The sequence below is a fragment of the Euphorbia lathyris genome, chromosome 6, assembly GCF_963576675.1.
Source record: "Euphorbia lathyris chromosome 6, ddEupLath1.1, whole genome shotgun sequence".
NCBI lineage: Eukaryota > Viridiplantae > Streptophyta > Magnoliopsida > Malpighiales > Euphorbiaceae > Euphorbia > Euphorbia lathyris.
The window spans coordinates 87458186-87472277 of NC_088915.1; the positions used below are offsets into that span (position 1 = coordinate 87458186).

A 14092-nucleotide genomic window follows, 5' to 3' on the forward strand; every position below is an offset into this window, starting at 1 on the left:
TGTATTTTGTCTGCTTTTTTCAAGACCAAGTCCCGCTCATTGATTATCACCTTTCGCACCCTTCTGTCATGATACTTTTTGATTCTATTGCGATATACTGCCATTCGCATGTAAGCTTTTTCTCTTCGCTCTTCAACAGAATCCAATGCATCTTTAACATTGATAGGATTTTGGGTGGCGCAGTAATAAATCACCCTGTCTGTAGGTGACTTGACTTCAACAGGAAGAACTGCTTCGGCCCCATAAACCAGCGAGAAGGGTGTTTCGCCTGTCGCTGCCTTCACCGAAGTTCTGTATGCCCATAACATATGCGGTATCTCATCCACCCAACCCGTTTTCTTATCACCGAGTCGCTTCTTGATGCCCTGAATCATGGCTCTGTTGGTAACCTCTGTCATACCATTCGATTGGGGATGATTCACGGAGGAAAAATGATTCTTGATCCCCATGCTTTCGCAATATGCTTTGAATTTGACACAGTTGAACTGGGTACCATTATCGGTTATGAGCATTTGCGGGATTCCAAACCGCATGATAATGTTCTCTCATAAGAACTCGATCATTCGCTCAGGCGTTTGAGCGGTTACTGCCTCTGCTTCTACCCATTTGCTGAAGTGGTCCACCGCGACTACCAAGTACTTCCTTTTCCTTGTTGCTTCTGGGAACGGGCCCACTATATCGATCCCCCACGTTGCGAATGGCCACGCCGTCATTATAGTGACTTGTTCGGCTCCAGGGACATGCTTTTCATTCGCATGGATTTGACAGCTGTGACATTCCGCTACCATTTTCTGGGAATCCTCCACCACCTTTGGCCAATAATAGCCCATCAACTTGACTTTTCTTGCCAATGTTGCGGATGCCTCATGTGCACCACAAATTCCTTCATGAAGTTCTCTCAGCACGTAATCTCCTTCGTTGCGGCTAATACATTTCAGCCATGGACATGTATATGATTTCCGGTACAAAGTCCCATCTCGAATTGAGTATCTCGCTGACTGCCCAATTAGCTTTCTGGCCAAACTTTTATCAACCGGCAAATCTCCATTTTCCAGATATTGGCGGATGGGCATCCGCCAATCTTCATCATCTTCTAGCTCTTCGATGACCATAATCTGATCGGCTTCGAATGCTGGTGACGACCTTATTTCCAAATTATATGCTTTTTGACTCCATGGGTCCCTACTTGCCGCCGCTTTTGCCAACTCGTCAGCCTTCTTATTCTGGCCCCTTAGAACATGTACCATCTCCCAGATGATTCCTTTATGTGTTAACTCCTGCGTCAATGTACTAACAACCTGATGATATTTGACCAGATCTTCCTGTTTCACCAGATAATTCTTTGTGATCTGATTTATCATAAGCTTAGAGTCGCTGTAGATTACCACTCTTTCTGGCATAAGTTCGTTAATCAATTTCAATCCGCATATCATTGCCTCATATTCTGCAGTATTGTTAACATTCAAGAATCATTTTTCCTCCGTGAATCATCCCCAATCGAATGGTATGACAGAGGTTACCAACAGAGCCATGATTCAGGGCATCAAGAAGCGACTCGGTGATAAGAAAACAGGTTGGGTGGATGAGATACCGCATATGTTATGGGCATACAGAACTTTGGTGAAGGCAGCGACAGGCGAAACACCCTTCTCGCTGGTTTATGGGGCCGAAGCAGTTCTTCCTGTTGAAGTCAAGTCACCTACAGACAGGCGAATAACGTCCGGACCTTTGATAACGACTCCTAGTCCAGCCCCATCTACGGATAATGCCCCATCTATGAACATACTCCACTCTTCTTTTTGTGTTTTTGGACATTCGTTTTCATCCCACGTGAACTCATTCACGAAATCGGCAAGTACTTGATTTTTTAAAGCTGGTCTTCCTTCATAACGAATGTCGAATTCTCCCAAGCGAATTGGCCATTCCATTAATCGTCCGGATGCGTCAGGTTTCTGCAATACCTTTCGCATTGGAATTCCAGTTCGCACAATAATAGTATGCGCCTGGAAGTATGGCTTCAACCTAGCCGCCGTGGTTATCACCGCGAGGGCCATTTTATCTAACCTCGAATATCGAAGTTCTGCATCCTTCAAGACTTTACTCACATAGTACACCGGATACTGTTGCCCTTCTTCTTCTCGCACCATTACGGTGCATATCATCGTGCTGGTGACAGATACATAAAGAAATAAATCTTCTCCATCCACTGGCCTGCTCATCAAGGGCGGATAACATAGTAATCGTTTTATCCCCTCGAATGCTTCTTGACAATCCGGCGTCCACTCGAAGGACTTAGATTTTTTGATGGCATTGTAGAAAGGTAGACATCTTCTAGCAGAGCATGATATGAATCGCCCTAATGCCACCAACCTCCCATTGAGTCGTTGTACGTCCCTTATGCTCCTTGGAGTCTTCATCTCCATCACCGCCTTAACCTTCTCAGGATTCGCCTCAACTCCCTTGCCACTAACAATAAAACCCAGGAATTTTCCTGCTCTCGCCCCAAACGTGCATTTCTCCGGGTTTAATTTGAGGCCATATTTGATCAGTACTTCCAGAATTTCTTTAATATCCTGCGGATGATCTTGCATTTTTTTGCTTTTAATGATCATGTCATCTACATAGATCGAGAAGTTCTCACCTGATTTGTCTGAAAAGATCTTGTTCATCATCCGTTGATATGTTGCTCCCGCATTTTTCAGTCCAAAGGGCATCACCTTGAAGCAATAAGTCGCCTGATGAGTTATGAATGACGTCTTGATCTCATCCGCTTTCTCCATTGGTATCTGGTGGTAACTGGATTTCACATCGGTGAATGACAAAGCTTCAAATCCCGCAGTCCCATCTACCAATATATCAATGTTAGGTACCGGATACATATCCTTCGGACAGGCTTTATTCAAATCTTTGAAGTCTACACACATTCTGTAGGTTCCATTTGGCTTTTTAACCAGCACTACATTAGCTAGCCATTCTAGATAAGTAACCTCTCGGATTGCATCTGATTTCAGCAAATCCGCCACTGCTTTTTCAATCGCCTTCTGCCGCTCTGGAGCGTGTCCCCTCTTTTTCTGCCGCACTGGGGTTGCACTTTTATCCACATTCAATCGATGTGTTGCTATTTCTGGACTTATCCCCTTCAGTACTTCATCTGGAGCGGCGAATGCCGACTCGCATTGGATCAACACTTCAGTAATGGCCTTCTTCATTTCTTCTGGAAGTCCTGCCGCTATTCTTACCTTCTTGTCATTTGAAATGGAAAATAGCTCTGTTTCTCCTAACGCCTCAGCCGGCAACTTCTCGTCAACTTTATCTTCTTCGTCTGGCTTTGTTTCAAGTGACAATGTATAAGCTTGTTGAGATATAAGCTGATCACCCTCAACAATGACTCGCCCTTGGTGTGTTGGCAGATGCAATGTCAAATGCTTCATTGAAATGAGCGACTCCGTTTCCGATAGGAACGGACGCCCCAGAATTATATTATAGGCCAACTGAAGATCAACAATTGCGAATTCCAGACCACCTCTCCACTTTAGGTTCTTATCACCCATTTTTGTTTCCAGCACAACCTGTCCATTTGTTTGAGATGATTGACCTCCAAAACCAGTTACATCCATGAAAGTATGTTCTACTCGCTCGTCATGAATTCCCAACTGGTTGAACGCAGTTTGAGTAATAACATTGCAAGAACTGCCCGTGTCTACAAAGACTCGCCTGATGTCCCATCCTTCAATGGCCACCGTGATCACCTCTCCATAATATTTAGGTATCGCCGGTGCTTTTATTCTGTGATCTGGAATAAATTCCCGCAACGATGGGGCAAAAGGCGAATCACTCTGCACTACTGCTCTCGCCCTAGGGGTGTACCCCATTCGCTCCATCATGTTTCGCAATTGATCTTCCAATTCAGCATTGGGTTCCCGCCGAACTTCTTCCATCCGCTGCTGGTGAATTCTGGGTGATATCCACCTACCATACTGTGTTGACACTTGTTCTCGTTGTGGGTCTAACCGTTGTTCAGTTATAGGATCAAAATTCCAAGTGTGCTCCCGCCCAGACATATTCGCTCCAGATGTCACCAACTCTGAATGTCTGTGAACAAAGGGCTCCGTTTGTTGTAGCGGAAAAATTCCTTGCATTCCTGACATCGGTTGGGATGCTTGCCAGGTCGGATGGATCGTCATATTAGGATCTTGGTGCGAGTAGTCGCCTGGATTGCCATGTGGTGTCATGCGACTATTCTGACCCACCTGATTTGTCTCTCGAGACGACTGCGGAAGCGTAGATACGGCAGGAATAGTTGATGGTTGTGTCGAGGTGACAACGGGTTCTTGAGGGGCAGCCGCTACGGCGGTATTGTGATCAGCGACTGCAGTTAATAAACTAATCATTCGATCTCCCGCCGCTTGGCTCATATTCGCAGCCAAGACCTGTCCTGCCATTTGTACGAACTCACTATTCGACATCTCCATCTCAGTTTGCACTTGGACCTCCAATAATGGACTCAACTGTCCTGAAGGATTCGACGAGCTGGGTATTACAGGCTGTGTACTCGTAGGCTGCGAACTCACAGTCCGTGGACCTCTTGAGTTCATACTAGTTGATCTGGTTGTAACTCCGGTTGTACGTGATGGTTCTGACATGTTCTTGGTGTACCTTTAACCAGATGTTGGTAAAAAAAAGGTCCACGTTCACCGCACCAATTGATAACTTGCCGAATTTGATTGGATGATCCTCGTTGTAATTACCTGCAAAACAAAACCGGAGACAGGATCTCCGGGAAAACTCTCCGACGTCAAGTCAGTTTTATATGGAATTTAGTAGATCGATAATCGTATAGAGGATTAAAAAATACGAAGCCACCTCTCTCCTAGCTTCCTTATCTCTTTTATAAGCACCTCCAGGTAACCGCCTTCGGCGGTTACCCCTCCTGTGCCACGTCCCCCACGTGGTCATATACGTGGTCCTTTATAACCGTTTCTCTGAGTGGGTGGTTTAGTGTCTTATTAGGATTTCGGGCGGTTAGCCCTTTCCTTTATTAGGAGCCCATTCAACTTGAACAGTGGGCTTAAGTTATCGTGGGTTGGGCCCGTGTTTTGGATTCGGGTTGGGCCCGTGTTTTGGATTCGGTCCAGTTGGCTTCGCGAATCATCATAATCATAAAAAAATCAACGAAATTGGTTTCAGCTTATCAGAAAACTTATTTAAAAAAATCGACGAGACAGTTAAATAATAATTAAACTAATAATTTTTAAATTTTCAGTAACATTGGGCTAAAATTGATCTTATTTAGCAACGTTAGAGTTAAATTTGTACAATTTCGTACATTAGAACTAAATCTACACTTCCCCTAAAACGTTAGGGATTAAATTTTGCCATTAATTTTTTTATTTTTTTAATTATAATATATAGTTAGATATAAAAAAAACCTAAATAATATGATAGTGTAAGTCTAAAAGGAGCTCGATTTTTTTTATTCAACTAATAATTTTTAAATTTTCGATAACATTGGGCTAAAATTGATCTTATTTAGCAACGTTAGAGTTAAATTTGTACAATTTCGTACATTAGAACTAAATCTACACTTCCCCTAAAACGTTAGGGATTAAATTTTGCCATTATTTTTTTATTTTTTAATTATAATATATAGTTAGACATAAAAGAACCTAAATAATATGATAGTGTAAGTCTAAAAGGAGCTCGATTTTATTTTTTTATTGAAATCTATTTTAAATTTTTAAGTAAAATTTATTTATTAAGAGAGCTCTAATCTCTTATTTTCCTTACGATCCATAAAATGTCAGAAACGACAACTATTCCATTATTGCAGTTCTTCTATTTGTATTTCTTTTGATAGAAATTGGGACGAGACAGACCTTGAGCGGGGAGAACACCCATGGCCCAAGAACTGTCAAACCCGTCATATATTAATAAAAGAAAAAGTGAGTGTTTGAACAAGAGAAGAGGAAGGAGAACAAATAAGAAGAAAGGGGAAGGAGAAAAGTTTAGGAAAGATCAAGAAAAACGCAAATGAAAAATATTACAGATGTCATCATTGATAAACCTTTGACAAAAAGCAGGAGTTGAAGGCCACCAATTGATCACAGAGGAAGAGACTCCAAACTTTGCTAAAGCATCAGCAACGCGATTCCCTTCCCTAAAGATGTGTATAAAAATAATGTTCATCCTAGAGCAAATGCTGAGACAGTGCAACCACTCTTGTCGAATACTCCAAGGAACATCCATGGAACGAAGCCGAAGCAGATTAACTACGTACATGGAGTCTGACTCAACCCAAAGATGATGCCAATTTTTCTCCCAAGCAAGTTCAATTGCGAAAATAGCGGCTCTCAATTCAGCCATATAAGCAAAAGAAGGAGGGGTAGAAAAAGCAAAACAACATTTGGGAAAGCCGCGATAGTTATGAAAGATACCCCCCGCTCCCGCCTCGCCAGGAGTACCAAAAGCAGAGCCGTCCATATTGACTTTAACCCAACCCGGAGGAGGTTTAAGCCAATGGACCGGAATAATGTTGGGAGCCGGAGGCCGCCTTGGAGAAGCCAGAAGATGGGATAAGATATCAGCATCTCTCCTTGAAGAGCAAAAACCTTTAGAAGAAGCAAATGACTCTCGAATCATTCGAAATAGGGTGATCTTTGAGTGTTGAATGGAAGGAGAAACCTCCTTAAAGGTTGCTTCATTCCTGCAATGCCAGATTAACCAAATGCAAGAGACAGCGGCAACACACCAGATCAACGACACCTGTGAGCCAAAATGAATGCTACGAAGAGTGTTGAAGAAGTGGATGAATCGGGAATGACGAGGTAAAGCGCAGTCAAAATGAATCTCAAGGGCCCTCCATAAAGAATCTGCAAAAGAACAGCTAATGAATAAGTGGTTAATGGACTCAGCATCCCTACCACAAAGAACACAACGAGAGGCAAAAGAGAAGCCTAGACGCTGGAGGAGGTCGTGAGTCGGAACCCTTCCATGCAAAACTCTCCAGGATGTGAAGGAATGAGAAGGGGGAGTGTGAGCATTCCAAACAAATTTATACCAGTCCACTGAGTAGGAACGAGGATTGATAATCGAATAGTAGTCTCTGGCAGAGAAAATACCCTTCGTAGAGGGCTGCCAAACGCATAAATCAAAATCATCTCTACCCCTGTGAATAGATCGAATACTGTCTTGCACAACCGAAGGCAGAGTGCCTAAGCCAAGCCATTCCGAATGGACCAAAAAATCATCAACAGAATTAAAGCGTGAACATTTATCCTGATGATCAAGACCCAATCTGTCCGCCACCGATGGAATGATCCACCGATCAGTCCAGAAATTGAGCGTTGAAGACTGGCCAATCCTCCAAAAGGTCTGGTCCCAAATGGATGAATAAACAAATTTACAGGAAGACCAAATCGAGGAAGGAGCAATGGTAGCTTTAGGCAAACCAGAGACAACCATAGATTTAGACTTCATTTGAGAAATAGCAAGACTGTTGCCTTGAATTAAATCCCAACACATCTGTAAAAAGTACCTTTTCCATTAAAGCGATCCAAATTATATAAACGGAATAAATAATCAACTAAAAAATTTCAGTCGTAATTTCATCTTATTATATACATCCGAGTATATAAGAACGTTTTAAAGCAGAAAAAACTTGGCTTAATTTCTTTTATTAATAATTTTAGGCCTAATATATTACCAGCTTCCTGAACTTATCCTTAAAAGTAGATTGACTCCTTGAACTTTGTTAGTGTCTCACTAGCTCCCTAAACTTTCTTACTTCGTATCACCAGCTCTCTAAACTTGCCCATTAAAGTAGATTAGCTCCCTAAACTTTGCTAGTATCTCCTCAGCTGTCTAAAATTGATTATTCCGTAACAACTAAATACAAAAACTTATTAAACCTAAATTCTAAGAATACACCTTCATCTATTCGAGATGTACTTTTTTCTCTTCCCATACCTTTCAACCTATTATAAGAGTTAGTGTTGCAAGTTTGAAAGATCGAATGGATGAGGATTGAGAGTTAGTATTATGGTTTTTGTATTTTAGGTGTCCCAATTTTCTATTCTACAATACCACATCAATGATACAAGCCTCAGATGTTATCTGATGTAGATAACCATCGCCTACGATCTATCTCTCATTTGTATGAAAGAAAACCATAGTTTGTCTTCAAATATTACATCTGAAATCACAATTCCTAATTAGATATTTATTGTTTGACTAATATAATTACAAAAAAGAACCTGCTAAAATACTAATAATTAAGTCTGTCACGTATAAGTCAATAAAATGAAGTAATTTTATATTTTTTTTGTTGGTTGTTTATAAATTTTTTTATTTAATCAATGTTCCTTATATTAAGTTTGTGATATTTTGATTTTTTTTATTAAATTTATGATTTTTAGTTTTCATGTGCATTAAGCCATTCATTAACGATTTAGCCAATGACAACGTTGTTGAAAAGTCAATATATGTGAAAATTAAAATTTAAAGGCTTAATAAAAATAATAATTAAATACTAAATCTTTAGAACTATAAAAGTTTAAAGGCCTAATTGTATATTTAACGTTTATTCTAACAAAAGAATAGAATGACATAGAAAATGCAAATTCGGGTGTTTCAGTTTCCCGCTTTTAATTGTGTTGTTGCTCATGCTTAAATTATGGTGAGATTTTCATATTTATGTTTCAATTTCCTGCTCTTAATTAATTGTAATTTGAAACATAATTGTTCACATCATCGATCTTTATGAATTTTCTGAAATTAAATCCTGTCTGTGTATCATTGAAAGAACGCTGAGGATTAAATCCCAGCTTTCCATTCTACATTACCACGTCAACGATCCAAGCTCCAGACGATATTCACCGTAGATAACTAACAGATACGATCTATCTCTCTTTTGTATCAAAGAAAACCATAGAATTTGAAATCGCAATTTCTAATTATCACTTTTTGATCCTAAAACCATAGTTTGGAATAAAATATTTTATGGGCTAGGCTCATTTTTAAAAAATCATTTAATTAAAGTTTAATATTGGATATTACATATCCTTGTTGGGTCGGACTCAATTAATTATCCCAATTCAATCTTAGTCAAATCTATATAATCCATATTAGACATAATACAAATATAAGTTCTAGAATAAATATTTTGTTAAATGCATAGCAAAATGAAAAGATTAAAATGAAAACTTTGCCAAATTTGACCCATAACGATCTCATCAAAATGAAAATTTTCAAGAATTAAAGTTGTTTAGTATCATATTTACTATAGAACTATATTTTTTTTATTTTTCAAAATCATCATTTTTGGAGTTTTTTTTTTTTTCTAAACCTTATCTTTTTCTCTCATAAAAAAACACCTAAATGACATCAAACCTAAAAAATTGAAGAATTAAAGTTGCTAAAAATATCATTTAACTCTTGAAAATTTTCATTTTATCCACCAAATTCTGACAAAATAAACTCAATTGCAAATTTTTTGCAAACCATAGGTTACGTTTAGAAAAAAAAAATTACAATAGATAGCAGTCTGCAAGTCGGCTAAACCACAAGATAGTTATTTATAATTAATCAATGTGAAAAATCAGTGTTTTAATTGCGTTTGTTTTTTTAGTGTTTTTTCTATTAAGTGAATTTGGAAAACCCAGAGCTTATTACATTTCCACATTAATTACAAAATTAAAATACATGGTTAAGAAAAGAAAACTACTTTAAAATTTAGGCTTGAAAAATCACTAAATCCCATTTTTTAAGTTTTAAGTAACGAAATTCGGTTAAAAAACCCACAACATAGCAGTGGATTTTTTTTACCATTGATCCGTTTCCAATCAAAATAAAATCTGAAAATCCTAAGAATTCTAACCCTAATTTGACACGTATCATTTGTTCGGACCCGGGTAATAAAAAATAATAATTGTATCAAAAAAGTCGTGTCAACAAGATTCGCAAAATTTAGGCAAAAAGCATATCTAAACTTCTAAACTTTACATGTTTTAAGGAAGTCCCTATTAAATTATTTTTCCATATTGAGCCCTTCATATTTGATTCACTAATTTTCAAATAAAAGACTGTGATTGACTTTTTTTTCAAAGTAAGGACTGAGGTTTTCAACTTTAGCAAAATTAGGACTTTTTCGATTGATACTATTAAAAACACCAGTGACGACTTCAAAAATGACATATTTTAAGAACTATTAATATTCTAAGCAACTTTAATTCTTCAACTTTTTTATTTTCAAATTATTTAGATGATGTTTGGTAAAGAGATAGAAAGTTAATGTTTAGAGAGAGAAAGTTTCAAAAAAAATAATTTTCGAAAATCGAAAATGTAGTTCCATAGCAAATATGATATTGAACAACTTTAATTCTTGAAAATTTTCATTTTCAGGTCGTTAAAGATGGTTTTAATATCATTAATATAAAAGGTCATTGTTTTATTAAAACTGGGAAACCTCAATCCTCGTTTTGACAAGAAGTAAACCAATCCTTTATTTGAAAATTAGTGAAGCTACGGGGTTTTATTTGAAATTTACCCTTGATTTTATTATGGATTCGGTTCTTATTTAAATTTTCCGTCGAGTTTGGGCAGCACACGTCTTCGGCTTATTGACGTGGACAAATAAAAATAAGAGTTTATTGACTAGGATAAATAGAAAGTAAAAAAACACAACAAATTAATTTCCACTAAATTCTTCCAAACTCGATCTTCTCCTCTCCTATTTTGTGATTTTCATCATTAGAATTACCAAATCAATATACTCCTCTTCCAAACTCGATGGAAAAATTAAATAAAGGTCAAATCCATAAAAAAATCAATGATCAAGGGTTCGATATGAAAAGATAATTAACCAGGAACTTAATCCTTAAAACAGGTAAAGTTGAGATTAATTATACTTGTTGCCTAAAATTTATAGAATCGTCACCATTATCATGCTTGTTCAACTCTGAATGTTTTCATCCGCCTACCTTATAAAATTGATGAGCAATACCCAATTCATCCATTTTTGCATGTCAAAATCCAAATCAAATTACCAAAACAATTTGATAATTATCAAATTGATCATTAAACACAAAAAGGAAAAAATAAATTGTCTCCTAAGAGGAAACCAAATTGATAATAATTGTAAGTTCCTTGGTTCCTCCAAGGAGATTTTGAGATCTTAACAACCAAATAATTTAATCAGTTAATCAGTACAATAATTTTATTTTCATTCGGATTGAATCAGGTATTTGCTCATGCAACTTAAGAACACACAATGAACCAATACAAAAACTCATCTCTAAGTAGAACAATTTTCTTTTCATTCGGATTGAAACAGGTATTTGCTCATACAACTTAAGAACACACAATGAGCCAATACAAAAACTCATCTTCTAAGTAGAACGATTTTCTTTTCATTCGGATTGAATAAGACATTTGCTCATACAACTTAAGAGCACAATGAACCAATACAAAAACTCATCTATTAATCAGTACAATGATGTTATTTTCATTCGGATTGAATTAGGCATTTACTCATACAACTTAAGATGACAATGAACCAATACAAAAACTTCATTTTTATTTTTCCAGGACACATTAACACTAATAACTTAAGATGACAATGAACCAATACCGGCAGTCTCAATTCATCTGAGTCTGAGAACGAAGTTTTCGCAGGTGACATTCTGCAATCATTGCTTTTTTCATCTGACTTGGTATGAGTTCCAGGAAGGAATACTGCCTCTCCAACGTTTTGCTCAAGGTTCAACTCCTATGTGAACTTTAGGTGTGGAATTGAACTGATGGTAGAACCCACATGTGATCTTAGTTAATCTATTGATCAAATGCGTCAGGAATACGATTTATTGCATGAAAAAGGAGCAGCAAATGAGCCAATTGTTGCCAGGAATCATCCCCCGAAAAGAAAAAAGGAATGACTAATGCCAAAAGAACCACGAGACCGCTCAATGTGCACATCAGAAGACTACAAATATGATTTTGTACACCAGTCCTCAATTTCCACAAGTAAAAACAAATGGGAGGACAAGAATTACCCTTCCCCTCAACTGCAAGATCTCTGCAGCACAAATGCTACCAACTGGGAGAACAGGAATTACTATAATGCTCTGCAAACCTTGCCAAAAGTCATACTCTTTGACATTTTCCAATGACATCGCCAATCAAGAAAAAATAGATGCACAAAATGCTACCTCCTTTGTTTCAGTTCGTCTTGATGATGGAAAAATGCTACCTCTTTTTTTTCTGTCCGTCTTATCATCAGATGATGAATCTTCTTCACCGAGATCATGTAGAGACAAATGGAGTTCATGAGCTGAATTTCTCCCCTAAGATTGAAATTGATCAACCTACAAAAGCAATGACATCTGCAGGTATGGATGATGATGAATCTTTTTTTTTCGGTCCGTCTCATCAACATGTCGCTACAGTCTGGATGTCAGATCCGACCTACCATGCTTCAATTGATGCCATTTTCCCTCAACTTTCTTGACAAAAATAAGTTTATTGAAACAGAATCAACAGATTGAAAGCCAAAAAAATAAATTAAAAAGAACCAATATAGAAACTTCATCTTTTTTCACTTAGTTCTTGTTTGGGAGAGAGTTAATGGAGGTAAATGGAAGTAACTGAAGATTAAATATCACACTAACATTAATAGAAGTTAAATGTTTACTTCCTTTACCCTCCACACTCTAACCTCTAAATTGGGGGTTAATGGAAATAACGTAAAGTTATCTCTGCCCTCCTATTTACATTTTATAAACTCCCAAACAAGATTAATTTTTAAATTTCATTTCCATTACTTCTATTTCCTTTCCATCACTTCTCTTTTTAAATTTCATTAATCTCTAAATTCCCAAACAAATGCTTAAATAATGCAGATTTAACACATAATATGGAATTAGTTATTCTACAAATCAGCTTACTTCAAGTCTCATTATGTCCTTTGTCTGAGAACAAAGTTTCCGTCGGCAACATTCTGCGATCATTGCTAGAATATCATTTTTTTCATCCGACTTGGAATGGGTTCCTAAAACATCGGCTGAATCACTCATATGTGGACATGGATTTTCTTCCATTTTCTTGATAGTCTGTCTTTCCTACAAAAAAAAAAGTAAAATAATAAATAAATAAATTCATTATATGAAACATATCAGATGCATATGAAAGTTATTTTTCCTTGTCATTCATCTCAGCTTGCTAGAACTATTCAGATTTCGCCCTAATCACAAAATTAGTTTCAAATGATAATCATCAAATAAAAAACTTATAAAATATTCATAAAAAAATCAATCATATACACAAAATAATGCAGAAGATTCATCAAATCGTCATTCAAATGAATATTTTTCATGTCAAAATTCAAATCAAATTACCAAAACAACTTAAGAATTATCAATTTGGTCATTAAACACAAAAAGGAGTGAGTAAGATCAATTCTCATTTTATCAAAACTAGAAGCCTATGTACCAGAGGAATGAGCAAAACAAAATTGACAGAGAACACAAAAATACCAAACAATTTCTCAGATAAAAAAATAACCACTGTCCCAATACACATAAAAATCAACAGAGAATGAAGAAAGATTGTACAAAAACTGACCGATCTACAATATGCCTCTGATTTTCTTAAAAATGCAATCTATCTTCTTCTTCAATCTACAAGAGCTGCCATTTTCCTCTCCGGCCAGCTTGGTTAGGATATGCAGCTGGCGGCGGCTAGATTGGATAGAGGAGGTAGAGAATGAGGGAACGACGCATAGCTCTAACCCTAAAATAGGATTTTTATAAGCCTCCATCTAACGGTGGAGGATCAAAAACACGTTTTCATTGAACATTACTGCAAAAATGATTTTGGATTTTCCCACTAAATAATGTTAAAATTAGAAATAAATCCCTATAAAATGTTTGATTAAAAATAAAAATTTATATCATTTCAAAAATTTCTTGAATATAATTATAAATAATCATAAAAAAAATCAATCATTTTAAAAAAATCGATAAGATGGTTAAATAATAGTCAAACAAACATTTTAAAATTTTTTATTACGTAGGGCTAAAATTAATTTTGTTTGGGAATG

General features: G+C 36.9%; 1 long non-coding RNA gene across 2 annotated transcripts; it reads right to left on the reverse strand.

Annotated features, from left to right (window-relative positions):
• Positions 1-11382: 11382 nt before the first annotated feature.
• On the reverse strand, positions 11383-13782 carry LOC136232657 (uncharacterized). Of its 2 annotated transcripts, none has more exons than XR_010690567.1 (3): positions 13615-13782; positions 12939-13112; positions 11383-12497 (listed from the first exon to the last, which is right to left on the reverse strand). It is a non-coding gene; the product is annotated as an uncharacterized lncRNA (long non-coding RNA). The 2 variants fall into 2 exon arrangements; XR_010690568.1 differs by having other exon boundaries at positions 11383-12493; positions 13615-13781.
• Between the last annotated feature and the right edge of the window lie 310 nt (positions 13783-14092).